This window comes from Mesoplodon bidens, assembly GCF_964165515.1.
Source record: "Mesoplodon bidens genome assembly, chromosome: X".
NCBI lineage: Eukaryota > Metazoa > Chordata > Mammalia > Artiodactyla > Ziphiidae > Mesoplodon > Mesoplodon bidens.
Genome location: NC_138163.1, coordinates 140,226,381 through 140,240,726, shown reverse-complemented (window position 1 = coordinate 140,240,726; position 14,346 = coordinate 140,226,381).

Here is a 14,346-nt window from a genome sequence, read left to right as displayed (position 1 = left end):
ATGTTTGGCTTCATTTTACAAAACAAATAATTTACAAAATGAATTACAAAATGATTTCCAATACTGCGATTTTACTATTGTGGATTATTTTGTTTGACTGTACAGAGTCCAATTAAACAACTGCACTGGGCTTCCTTTGTCATATCAATAATAGTACTAAAAGCTCTTTACCAAGTTGCTTAATACTGCAATCTCTGTGTTCAAGTATTTTTAAATGTCATTACTGACGTATTACTGCCAAGTACTACGAAGTCTTATAAACCAACCACAATACGTTTCGTAAAAATGAACATTTCAAGTCATTTCTGGTTTCTGTTTTTGCAAAGCGTTCTTTCAAAACAATATATGATCTTTAAAGGGTAAGTAAAAATAAACTGAGGTCCCCTGAAGATTGGGACATGCTTTCTTTTTAAATGGGATTATGTTTCCCTCTTGGTGGTTTATAACAAAAATTACTTCTTCAAAGCCCCATCTATTTATGTCAAAACAACTGTTCTTGTACAAGACAGACTGTGAACACCTGAATAAAAGCCAAGAGTTCAAATCAGTCTCCTTTAAAGGTATGATGGGTTTTCTTTCCCCTGTTGTATAGGAGCATCTCAGAATGACACAATCTTTGAGGATTCATCTCTTTTATAATTAAATTGCCCCGAAGAAAGTTCCCAGTCCTCCTTTTCATCTTTTCCTAATTTCTTAGCAATTCTAGCACAAGCACACATCTGATAATAAAGAATACTTCAAAGAGCACAGCAAACATTAAAACTGCTTGAAGAATTAAAAGTCCAACACTCACAGTATTAATTATGTTTTCACATACCACACTTTCTCCGTGACAGCATTTTTATCTTGGGCGGCACCATCTAAATGGTTTAAGGAGATCAACCCTTTCCCAGGACTATTCCTAGGTGAGCTTGCTCCTGTGACCCAGATTCTTATCTTAGTTTCTCATAAAACCTTTCAAAGATGCTTTATCCACAATGAGTGTGTATGGAGACAGATAGATGGGCAGAGAGATCCATCCAGTCCTAGGAGGGAAATCACCAGACATCATTTCATGACTTTCTCTCCTGGACTTTTCTCTCTGTATCTGCCTGAGTGGGGACCTTCCCCCCGACGGAATGATGGCCCTGGTCCAGACACAGAGGCCAACACGTCTCGTTTTTTGCTCCTACTCTCTTAGTTGAAGTAGGGTTATTTTGAAGTCGGGCTATTTTTATGAGGATAACAGAGGCAAATATGGATGAAGGAAGTTGCCCAGGACCACAGGGTTGATACACAGCCTGAGGGAGACTTGAACACTGCAGCGAGCAGGTTGAGTCTGTCCCCACCGTGCTATACGACCACCGTGTGAATATATAACACTCCTCTATGGTATCACAGTAACTTTTATACATCTTTCCAGTCCTGAGAGACCTCCCCTTAGTCTCCTAAAAGGATTCACAATGTCCCAAAGGATATAAGTAGATCATAATTTAATTAGTTCATTACCCTTCCTTAGCAGACTTTTAATTATGCTTTTGGAAAACACATCTCCAAATCTCTATTCTACCACTTCACTCTGTTCATAATGCCCCTTTTTCCCCATGATAAAGGTTTAATTTTTATGTATTCCAACCTGATATTCAAATGGATTTTTCTAGTTGATACTCTGCACAATTGAATTTGTTTTTAAAAAACTTAAAATTTATTGTGATTTTTTAAATATATTAAATAGATAGATGACAGAGAGATGGACAAAGATAGATGATGGATATAGACAGATGCTAAACAGATGATAGATAATAGATATATAGATATAAAGATACATAATAGGGCTTCCCTGGTGGCACAGTGGTTGAGAGTCCACCTGCAGATGCAGGAGACATGGGTTCGTGCCCCGGCCCGGGAAGATCCCACATGCTGCGGAGCGGCTGGGCCCGTGAGCCACGACCGTTGAGCCTGTGCATCCGGAGCCTGTGCTCCGCAACGGGAGAGGCCACAATGGTCAGAGGCCCGCGTACTGCAAAAAAAAAAAAAAAAAAAAAGATACATAATAGATATAGATAAATGAAAGATAATATTGATAATGGATAGAAATAGATGATAGATAACTAGATACAGACATTTATGTAATCTAGTATTTACTTTTATAGATAGATGATACATGATAGGTAGATATACAGATACAGATAGATAATAGACAGATGATAAGTAGATACAGATAGATGGATAACAGATGTCAATAGATAACACATAGATGATGGCTAGACAGAAAGATAATGGATAGATATAGATGTTTAAGTCATCTAGTATTTACTTTTGTGTATGAAGTGGAGTGAAGATCCAAGCACCTATTTCCTCAGCATAAACCAGTCTGTTCCTTCGAACCCTTGAATTTCACAATTATTTGAAACCCCACATTTAATTCCACCTCCAGTTGCCCTGCAGCTTCTTGTTAAGACTCTCCCTGATACTTCTTAAGCCCCCCCTTTTATTTCACACACACAGATCGCTCATTACCCATACTGGAGCAGTAGCAGATGCAGGTGGATGGACAGGCGCTTGGCAGGATGTGTTTCTCCACATCCTCTCCTCCAAAAGGTGCAGGGACACTAAATCCAAGTATGCTTTCCAGCTCGGGGGTCAAAGAGGAAAACAAGCATGTGGCCAGAGCAAGAGAGAGAAAGCATGCCCTACCCAGGGCACAGAAGCTCTAGACCACACAGAGGCTGAAAGGAGCCTCTTTGGGAGAAGAAAAACTAGTATAAAAGAACATCCATTGCATAAGGAAGAGCTGGTACATATATACAATGGAATACTACTCAGCCCTAAAAAAGGATGAAATAATGCCATTTGCAGCTACATGGATGAACCTAGAGATGATCATACTAAGTGAAGTCAGTCAGAGAAGCACAAACATCATAGGATGTGATTTATATGTGGAATCTAAAATACGACACTAATGAACTTATTTATAAAACAGAAACAGACTCACAGACACAGAGAACAGACTTGCGGTGGGCCAGAGGGGGTGGGGGAGGGAAGGGCTGGGAGTTTGGGGTTAGCAGATGCAAACTAGTATACACAGAATGGATAAACAACAAGGTCCTACTGTACAGCACAAGGAACTATAGTCAATATCCTGTGATAAACCATCATGGAAAAGAATATTAAAAAATATTGTATATGTATGTATAACTAAATCCCTTTGCTGTACAGCAGAAGTTAACACAGCACTGTAAATCAACTAGACCTCAATTAATAAAAAATAAAAAAATACAAAGAACATCCATCACGGCTAGCCCATGATTGTACAATCTCCATCTCTAGACTCTCCAGCCCTAGAAACTGTGTACCCATCGGTTTTCAAGAAGGTAAGGAGCAATGATCCTCCAATAATTAGACGGCTTCACTCTTGCTTCGGAGATTCCAAAGAAGCAGAGAGGAGACCAGAACCCTTGGCAGAGTCAAGGATTTATCACTTTTAGAATAAAGGTCATAGTGGCTGACAACACACAACCTTGAAGAATAGATAACCCAACCTGTGGACTCTCCCCTGCTATACCCTATCCAGCCTCCTGGAATTTATCACCTTCGTGGACAGAAGCAAATCTAACCCATCAGCACTAGAGGAAAGAAACATGGAAACAAGAGAGAGGATTTTCATGTCTAGTTTATATGAGAATGTAGTTATTTTTTCAGTCTTCTTTTAAATTCATTTATCTTTCATAATCAATCTCACTTTCTATCCCTTCAATTTTCTTCAATCTCACTGGTGCTAGATATTTGTACATATTTACATAATTGGGACATTAAATGCTTTGTACCAGATTTTTTCACTTAAAAAATTATATCATGCTTCAATTAAAAAAGAAAAAGAAGAAAAAAAAATCACATCATGCAACATTCTTTTGATTTATTTAAAACTGGGAGGGCTTCCCTGGTGGCGCAGTGGTTGAGAGCCTGCCTGCCGATGCAGGGGACACGGGTTCGTGCCCCGGTCCGGGAGGATCCCACATGCCGCGGAGCGGCTGGGCCCGTGAGCCATGGCCGCTGGGCCTGCGCGTCCGGAGCCTGTGCTCCGCAACGGGAGAGGCCACAACAGTGAGAGGCCCGCGTACCACAAAAAAAAAAAAAAAAAAAAAAAAAAAAAAACTGGGCATTTAGGTTATTTTTAGCAGCTTAAAAATTCAAAATGCTGTGAACCCTCTACTGTAATAACTTGCCTCTTGGACACATTTCTAAGGATACAGTCCTAGGACAGGAATTAGAGTCTATGGGAACAATCATTTGAGTCCCTTGTTATTTATTGTGAATTACTCTCAAAAACAGGGTGGCAAATACGGTAACTGACACTATTATTTAACTTAAAATGTATTTTAAGAGGAGCGAGCATGTAAAGGTATAAGAAAACTGATGAAGTTATTCAAAATGTAAAGTTTGACCTGATCTCCTTAGTTGGAGGGTGATTCACACAAATTTGGGGACCTAGCTCACCTTCCCACCTTAGGTGTGAATGTCTTTGCAAAACTTCTTCAGGTTTCAAATTCTGTCTGCAACTTAATTTCTTGATAAATGATCAACTTTTTTTGTTGTTGTTTCTTTTATATCTTTTGGGTTATAGAAAAATTATATGTTTTACTTACAGTGAGGACACAATACAATTTACAATGTTTCTTCCTGTAGCAGTGACCTATCTCCAGTGAAATATCCTCAGCCTCACATGCATTTTGTTACACATTTTTCATCTCCTTTCAATCCAATTCAATCCCAGAGACAAATCCCTTCATCAGTTAAAGAGTTGGCTACATATCATTCTATTCATTTCCTTTATATACGTACACAGATCTACAGACAACACATTCATTTCTGTTTTAATATACACAGAATTTTGACAGTCGATTTTATGTGTGAACTTGGCTAGGCTATGGTGCCCAGGCATTTGGTCAAACAGTCGTCTAGATGTTGCTCTAAAGGTATTTTGTAGACGTACCTCACATCTATATTCAGTTGACTTTAAGGGAGACGACCCTTGATCATGTGCAAGGGCATCATCTGATCTCTGAAGGCCTTACGAGCAAAAAAAACTGAGAAAGTCTGGAGGAAAAGGAATTCTCAGACCGGTAACACAGAAATTCTGTCCGAGTTTCCAGCCTGCTGGTCGGCCCTTCAGGTTTCACATTTGCCTGTCCAGACGATCAAGTGAGGAATTCCTTAAAATAAATCTCGGTTGGTTCTGGAAAACCTTAATCCAGAAATGATTCCATGCTTATTATTCATGCTATTTTTGCACCTAATATATGTTGTGCCATGATTACACATCACCACAGAATGATTTATGCCTTTCCTTTTAAGGGACACATACAATTCCTCTGCGTTAGGTATACCAGATGCCTACTTATTCATTTATCTCTCGATGGATATTTTGATATCCATCAAATTCCCTTTATGACACAAGACACCGAAGGGACTTATTCACGAGCCACGTGCTCTTCTCAACAATTTTATAGGGACTTCCCTGGCAGTCCAGTGGTTGGGACTTTGCCTTCCAATGCAGGGGGTGCAGGTTTGATCCCTGGTCGGGGAGCTAAGATTCCACATTTTTCGGGGCCAAAAAACCAAAACAGAAAACAGAAGCAATATTCTAACAACTTCAATAAAGACTTTAAAAAATGGACCAGATCAAAACAAAACAAAACAAAACAAAAAACTTGAACAATTTTATAGGCAGCAGTAATGAAAAGGAACCTCTTGGAAAAAAACCAGCATAACCTACCTTTACTTCTAAATACAATTTAAAAAATACAACACACACACACACACACACACACACAGAGACACTTGGAACCACAACATCTATGAAAAGCTCCAGATGTTGGCATTGTCTCAATTTCTGTATCAACAGGCATGTCCAACTGGACATGTTGCAAACAGAACTTTTGGTTCTCATCCTACAAAACTGTCTGCCTCCCAGCCCCCCATTTTTACCATTTCTGCAAATGATCCCACTGTGTTGTCTAAGCCACAGTGAAAGGGTCGTAATGGATTCCTCTTTTCCTGGACCCTGTGCATCTCACCCATCAGCCAGTACCTTTGACCCTGCTTCCAAAATGAAACCCACACCCCGCCCCCGCCCTATGTTTCACCTCCTCCCGTGATCAGCCTTCCTGCTGTTCTCTCTGCTTCCACTGGAGCATAACTCACCCCCCCCAACCCCGGCAGCAGCCAAGAAGACACTCCTAAAGCATACATCTGATGGAGCCACTCCCTTATTTCAACTGGGTCCATCACTGTTCACGGTACTTAGAATCGAACCCAAGCATTTGCCAAGGACAACGAAACCTCATTTGCTTGGGTCCCTCTGTTTGTACAGCTTCTTCACTTGCTCCTAATACTGCAGCCATGTGGCTCAGCCTTCAGACGCAGCCAGCCCTGTGTTTGCTGCCGGGTATAGGCCTTGACTGTTCCTGAAGTTCTGTGGGCCATTATCCCAATCCACCCATCATCAGCTTCTCCGTTTCCCCATCTGCACGTAAACAGAACCTTGCCTGACTGTGTGATTCTACGGGCACGATGTGAAGCAGACACTGACATCTGTCCTAAGGCAAACTGAACCCGTGAAAAGCTTGAGATGATTTCTCTTTTCAGATAACTCCACGCAAAGATTTTTTTAAGAGCAGCCTGTACGAGGACCACTTCCTGCTCGCGCTGATTTACGTAGGAAAGTGCTACATAGAAACAGTCAAGTGCTGATAAGATGCTTATAGGCCCACACTTATCAGAAGAGACAAACACCATTGGCTGTTTATACAAGGAAAAAGGGGGGAAATGGACTACTTTCAATGTGAAAATAAATCTCTTCGGTGATAATTGGTCTCTTCCACTCCCAAATCTGGAATTAGGGAATAAAAATTGCATGCCATGTCTCCCTCTGAGAGGTTGAGGCTGTATGTCTTTATATATTATGGTAAGATTTATGTCGACTCCAAATTTCATGTCTGTGGTTGAATCTATGAAATCTATGATCTTGTCTCTAGATACCATCACCTTTTGAAATAAGAGAACGATGATATATAAAACTTTTCTCTTTCAAGGAATTTTTAATCTCTGGATTCAGGCAATTTAATGTATAAAGATCAAGGACCTAATTAATGGTAAGCCAGGTTATGCTCTAGCCCTGGGTATATTCATATCTAAATAAGATACCGTTCTTAACACCAGGACACTTGTGGTCTGTTGAAGAGGTGAGGGGTTGTACCATTAACTATCTACAAGAGAGGTTGTAACAGGGGCAGTTTTGTTCCCCCAGGCCAGGAACATTTGGCAATGTCTGTCACAACTGAGGATGCTACTGGTATCAGGGGAAGAGACCAGGGATGCTGCTCAACATCCTGGAGTGTACCCATTCCCCACCATAGCAAAGAATCATCCAGCCTCGCTTTTCCGGTAAGCAGCCTGAGTGAGGCAACATGTAAAAAATGGTTCACTATTCACTTGACCCAGAAAACCCTACAAAATCACGCGAAGCAAGAGGTTCAAATCTTTGTGTTCACTTTAAGAACACACGTGAAACTGCCCAGGCCAAGAAGGGTAGGAATATCCGAAAGCCACCAAGTATCTAAAGGATGTCACTTTACAGAAGCAATGGGTGCCATTCCGTCGTCACAATGGTGGAGTTGGTTGGTGTGTCCAGTGGGGCTGGATGCAGGGTCGGTGGCCCAAAAAGAGTGCTGAATCTTTACTGCACATGCTCACAAATACAAAGTGTAATGCTAAACTTAAGGTCTTAGATGTAGATTCTCTGGTCAGTGAGCATATCCAGGTGAACAAATCCCCCGCGATATGGCTCAGGACTTACAGAGCTCATGGTCGGATCAACCCATACGTGAGCTCTCCCTGACATACTGAGATGATCCTTACTGAAAAAGAACAGATTGTCCCTAAACCAGAAGAGGAGGTTGCAGAGAAGAAAAAGATATCCCAGAAGAAACTGAAGAAACAAAAACTTACGGCCCTGGGAATAAATGCTGCAAAATATATAAATAAATACAAATAAAAGAAAAAGCGGGGAAAAAAAAGATTATCCAGCCTCAAATGCCAATGGTGTTGTAGCTCAGAAACCCTGCTTTACACCTGAAGGAAAAATCATACATATGCAAAATAGACATATAAACACCTTAGGGCTATGAGCATCTACAGAGAGGAACAACGATTTGGGGAAATTTCGGAAGACAGGGAGGGTGGATGCATAGACAGGAAATCCAACTGTAGTTGTAACTTACCTTCGTGTCCTTGAAAGAGTAGTTTGCATTTTATGAAAAGACCAGTATTGAATGCAAAGAAAACTGGAGTCACATACCTGATGCCATTCACGGATGGGCTTACCTTGGTGGGAGCAACTGGCCAAAGGTACACGTTGAGGCATCATGGCGGATGGACACCAACCTTCTCCCAGTGTTGACAGGTGGGCAGAGCTTTGCGGCCAATGGGAAGCTACGGATGTACGGAGAACATCGCGTGAGCATCTTGCAACTAACGCCCACCAGCAAGCAACCAACAAAGCTCAGTCGTGTTCCAACTTTTCCCTAGGCAAAAAAAAATCTACTTTTAAGGACAGGTGTGGAGTTAGGACATTGTTAATATGGCAACCGTCTAATAGTGCTTTAAACTGAATTAAACCTGAACTAGGGGTAGTGAAATCTTTCAAACTTTGTGCCTTGTCAAAGGTGGAATGCAGTCCAGTGGTTAAACCTCGAATAACCAGCTCTTTATGTTTCACTTTTCCCTAACATGGGTCAAATATCCCTTTTGAACACAAACATGGTTGAGTCTATGTAGATTTCCTTCCTTCAACTGGTGTGTAAATTTAGAATTGCTGATATATATGACTCAAAAGCCAACGCTCTTCAAACTAAGCAGGCACCTTTGAGAGACAAATGTCATGTGATATCATTTATATACAGAAACTTTAAAAATGATACAAATAAACTTATTTACAAAACAGAAACAGACTCACAGACAGAGAAAATAAACTTATGGTTACCAAAGGGGAAGGCGGGGGAGGGATAAATTAGGAGCTTGGAATGAACACACACACACTACTATATATAAGATAGATAACCAGGCTTCCCTGGTGGCTCAGTGGTGGAGAATCTGCCTGCTAATGCAGGGGACACAGGTTCAAGCCCTGGTCTGGGAGGATCCCACATGCCGCGGAGCAACTAGGCCCGTGAGCCACAACTACTGAGCCTGCGCGTCTGGAGCCTGTGCTCCGCAAAAAGAGAGGCCGCGATAGTGAGAGGCCCGCGCACTGCAATGAAGAGTGGCCCCCGCTTGCCACAACTAGAGAAAGCCCTCGCACAGAAATGAAGACCCAACACAGCAAAAATAAATTAATTAATTAATAAACTCCTACCCCCAACATCTTCTGTTAAAAAAAAAAAAAAAAGATAGATAACCAACAAGGACCTACTGTGTAGGACAGGGAACTATACTCAGTATCTTGTAATAACCTATAATGGAAAAGAATCTTCAGTGTGTGTGTTTATGTATATCTATCTATATATATAGATATATCTATATCTCTATATGTATATATATCTGAATCACTTTGCTGTATATCTGAAAGTAACACGATATTGTAAATCAACTGTATTTCAATAAATTTTTTTTTAAAAAAGAAATGAACCAAAGCAAAAAGATCATAAAGTTCCCCAAGATCATCAGAAAAGGAAATCATAGGACAAAGATCAAGGGATGTTCCTCAATCCCAGGCTTGGGCTCTTGCATCAGAAGGATTTGGAATGGATGGGCGCAGGCATGGCTGTTACCATCTATGACATCATCACTCTTTGCCCCCAATCGGATTGCAACAATGCCTTCCTTTCCACAGCAATGCTACATGGACAACGAATGCTTTACAAGGCTTTGTCATGGACATAGCCTATACTCAGCAGACAGTAGATTCTCAGTTGCTTAGAACAGGTGGGGTCCGAAAAAATTAAACCAAAGCCAATCTGTCCCCTTGTCAAATCTTAGGTTGTGTGTACAACACACCCTGCTTAGCTTCTTCTGCACATTTATATATAAAACGTAGACTGTATCTGGTTTAATTCGCTACTACGCGTAAGTGATCCTGTGCCGAATGTTTTGAAGACTGCGGTGCAAAGCTTCATGAAACTGGAAGTTAATCATTGTCTCCTACACGTGCCTGCTTTTAAGACTTGTTCCCTAGCCTCCGACGAGTGTAAAAGTGACTGTATGAGAAAGGAGAGATTAAAAGTAGCAGCCGCTTCTCCTTGCTACTTCCAGCTCTAAATCACTAATGCTAAGTAGTGAGACACACAGTACGTGTGTCTTTATATTAGACATATGTCTAATATGTCTTTCTGTTGCTGTATTTGCAAAAAAAAAGAATAAATTCTAGATTTTCATCATTTCATAGGATGCTGCTTGATGATTACAACTCAAGGTATATCATGAAATCATATTGCTGTGTGTCTTACACACCCAAGAGTAGGGATGGAGAAGCAGTCACGCCTGCTTTAAGTAGGTGTTTGTCACGTGGCCTCCCACTTGGAGTATCAGATTCTCTCGGGATTCACAAGCGCAGTAGATGTGCTTTTTATTTTGCCTGAGAAATCTTTCCACTATACATGAGGACTCTTCCTACTTACCTGCAACTTCTACGTTATGAGTACACACACGCACTGTGTATGCTCAAACCCACTGTACTGAATATAAACCATGGACTTGTTGATTTAAAAGAAAGTGTAACGTGTGGGGGTCTCACCCGTTCCATAGACCCCTGAGCATACAACTGGAAGGCTCACACAACCGAAGACAGCTGCAGACAGATCAAGGGATGAGGTCAATCTATTTCTTCCCAATTACCGAAGAATTATTGAAAGACATCAGCCCCTGTGACTGATGGGGATTATTACTGCTCTGTGTGGGATGCTTTGCTTCTGTTTTCCTATTGACTCTCTTTGGTACTGGCTTATCCTTCCTATAGGGTCTACGTGCCTGTGGCATTGATGAGACCAACCCCATGGGATAACAGGAATGAGCTTTCTTCTGTCGCTCAGAAAAACAATTTTGGTCTTTGCTGTAGAGAGGGAAATCCAGGGGGGAGGCTATGGGACTTACGTCTTTAATGCAAACTCATCACATCATCAAGAGGAAAAAGACATTTCAGATCTTCTAAGTATGGCCCAACAGCACCATTTCTTGACTCAAAAGAACTGCCTTTACTGTATCATTGTTGACTTGTTATATATTTCTGATTTATTTTGAAATCTAAAAGCAATCTTAAACCTGCAGAGTGTAAGCCCTTGGATGCTTAGACATCATCCTTGTCTGAAGCAAACAAGTGAGCAATGCTGATAGGGAACAAGAACTATGGGGGTAGCTTTCTGGACGAGGGGTATTTGTGTAGGAAGAGCTTTAAAAAAATTCTACCTAGGGTTTGATGAATATGAGGTATTGGAGAACAGCTGAAAGCACAGACACATACTGTTGCTATAGATTACGTTACACAAGACACTCAAAGTTTACAGTTCCTTTTCTTGAGATGGCAGTAATTATCCTTTAGCAAAGAAGCTAAGGAAGAGTTGTATTCCAGGTGAGACCCTTATAAGATGCTCATCTTCCATACAATATTAAAAGACGGCATCATATGCTTCTTGCCACGTCTTTATTTAAATCCTAATCCTGTAAGTGCTACTAAATATTTTTTTAGAATTGAAGAATAATTGTCAATGTCGGTGTGTGAATTTTTCTCCTGGTGCTTTATACAGCAGGGTTTTAATTTTTCAACTCCAAGGGCCAGGACTCCATAGATGGGCAAGCCTATTTTCTTTGGAGATGGGTGTTTAAACTCTTTTATCCCAAGGGATATCGCATCCTGTGAGGAATCTGTAAGGAAGCATTTCCCATGTTGTACGGAATCATGGTCTCTAATACAGTTCTTGTGTGTGTGTGTGTGTGTGTGTGTGTGTTCGTATACCCTTGGAGAAAGGGTATTTAATGGTGCTGATCGCGATTTGTTCTTGAAACCACTGCAGACCTATTACCCTTAGATTAACTGTCATTTAATTACATCCTAGACTTACTGGTATAAAGAAAAAGGATCCGTAAGACCCCACAGAGGACCCATTGCTCACGACAATAGTTGAACAAGCGTCCGATGTGGGTGTAGAAAAGGAACTGGATATTTAAGGAGGGTTGACAGAGTGTAAAAAGAAGAGAAGGCATTTGAAAATATTTAAGGAGAACTCGAGACAAGCGAGACAATCCATAAAGACAGGAAGTATGCTGCAGCCCACAAGTTTCATAGGAAACGTGGGCGTCTAAAACAGAAGAGACACAACGAGACCAAACTACGAGATATCTCAATTGTCCACGAGAGCCTGTGCAGTGGAAGAAATCAAGACGGTTCTGTATGTACGTGAAGAAATGATCATTGGCCAATGCTGATCATCCACCAGCATTCTGGATGGACTGTGTGTAGGGGGGTGGGCAGATACTAAAGTATTTGGTGCCACAGAATTTAGGAGCACATGGATGCAGGCAGACTGGCCAAGGGCCATTCTCAATTCCTTTACAAAGAACTCATGTGTGACACAGAGGAGCTTCTGGATCCCTTGTGGTTGGTGATAAGGGAGCCAGGGCTTCTTAAGAGGAAAACACCTTTGAGACACAAAAACTTTAGAAGATATTCCTCATTTCTGGACCATCCCAGCCCCTGGTGCCCTTGTATTGATAGAAACACTGCCAGGGGAGGGAGAGGACTCAGATTAAATTCTGACCATCTTCACTTGGGGAAGATGCCGTGACTGTTATTCAAATCCAATATGATGCTGCTCCTATTATCCCTGAGTTATTTGTTTTCCTATCTTTTGGAATTGTCTTGCTGTTTGTTCCTGTTCTATATACATCTATCTGATATCTATCCTCACTCTAGATATATATCGTCTATCCTATCTATTATCCAACTGTCAGCCGTTTTTCTATCATCTCTCATTTTTATTCTCTTTTACTGCATTACCAAGAATGTGTCTTCCTTTCTTCCATCCATCCATCCACTTTCCTGCAGTCCTCTCCCCTACACTCACCCCATCTTCCGTAAGATAAGAATGTTTATCAATACCTACAATTGGCCACATTTCGCAGAGTCAATGATCAGGGCATATTCTCCATTTAGAGAGAAAGAAATAAGACGAGCAAAGATGACAAGAGAATAAGAGAAGGAAGACAAAGAAATGAGAGGGAGGTGGGGAAGACAGGATGGGGAAAATGCAGCCCATGAACCACAGAGGGATAAGGCTTCATGTCTTGCTATTTTCTTCGTTATTTCTTATATCTTAACTATCATTCCCTATGATGACCTTTAACTTATGTTACCCTCCAGGGCTATAAAAGGTGATTTCCGGTATTTTCCCTGAGCCTTGTGAAATAGGAAATACAAAAGATGGTTGACCCGCAGGTCCTATGACACCCATTTTCCATGCAAATGGGAGATGTTTGTAAACTAGAAAATGTGTGTCAGGATGAGGAAGCAAATTAACCCAGGTGTAGTCTGTGCTCCCACGTCCATAACCCCAACGTCCCTGAGTACTTTCTTCTTCTCCAACTTCCTCGCATCCTATTTGCCAGTGTCTTAAACCAATACACAGGAACTTCCCTGGTGGTCCAGTGGTAAAGAATCCACTTTCCAATGTAGAGGATGCGGTTCGATCCCTAGTCGGGGACCTAAGATCCCACACGCTGCGGGGCCACTAAGCCCACATGTCGTAACTACTGAGCTCGCACACCTCAACGAGAGCCAGTGTGCTGCAAACTACAGAGCCCACAGGCCACAACTAGAGAAGAGAAATTCCGCACACCGCAACTAGAGAGAAGCCCGAGCACCGCGACGAAAGATCCCGCACGTGGCAACTAAGACCCGATGCAGCCAAAAATCAATCCATCAATAATAAATCTTAAAAAAAAAATACACATTCACTGGCCTATAAATCCGTAGGTCAGAAGTCCAGTGCGGGGTGTTTGGGCTCTCTACCCACAGCCTCACACTCCAGGTGTTGGCTGAGCTGGACTCCTATCGGAGGCATTGGGATAAATCCCCTTCCGGTTCACTTGGGGCTTTTCAGAATTCAGTTGCGTGTGGTTGTACAACTGATTTCTTTCCTGGGCTGTTGGTCAGCCCAGGGAGGCTCTCAGGTACTAGAAGCCAATCACATCCCTTAGTGCAGCCCCTTCAAAGCTACAGGGGGCACATTGGGTCCATCTCATGCTATGAATTTCCTTGCATGACTCTGTGCCAACAGCCAGAGCACACGTGGTTAGATCATGCCCACCTGGAAATCT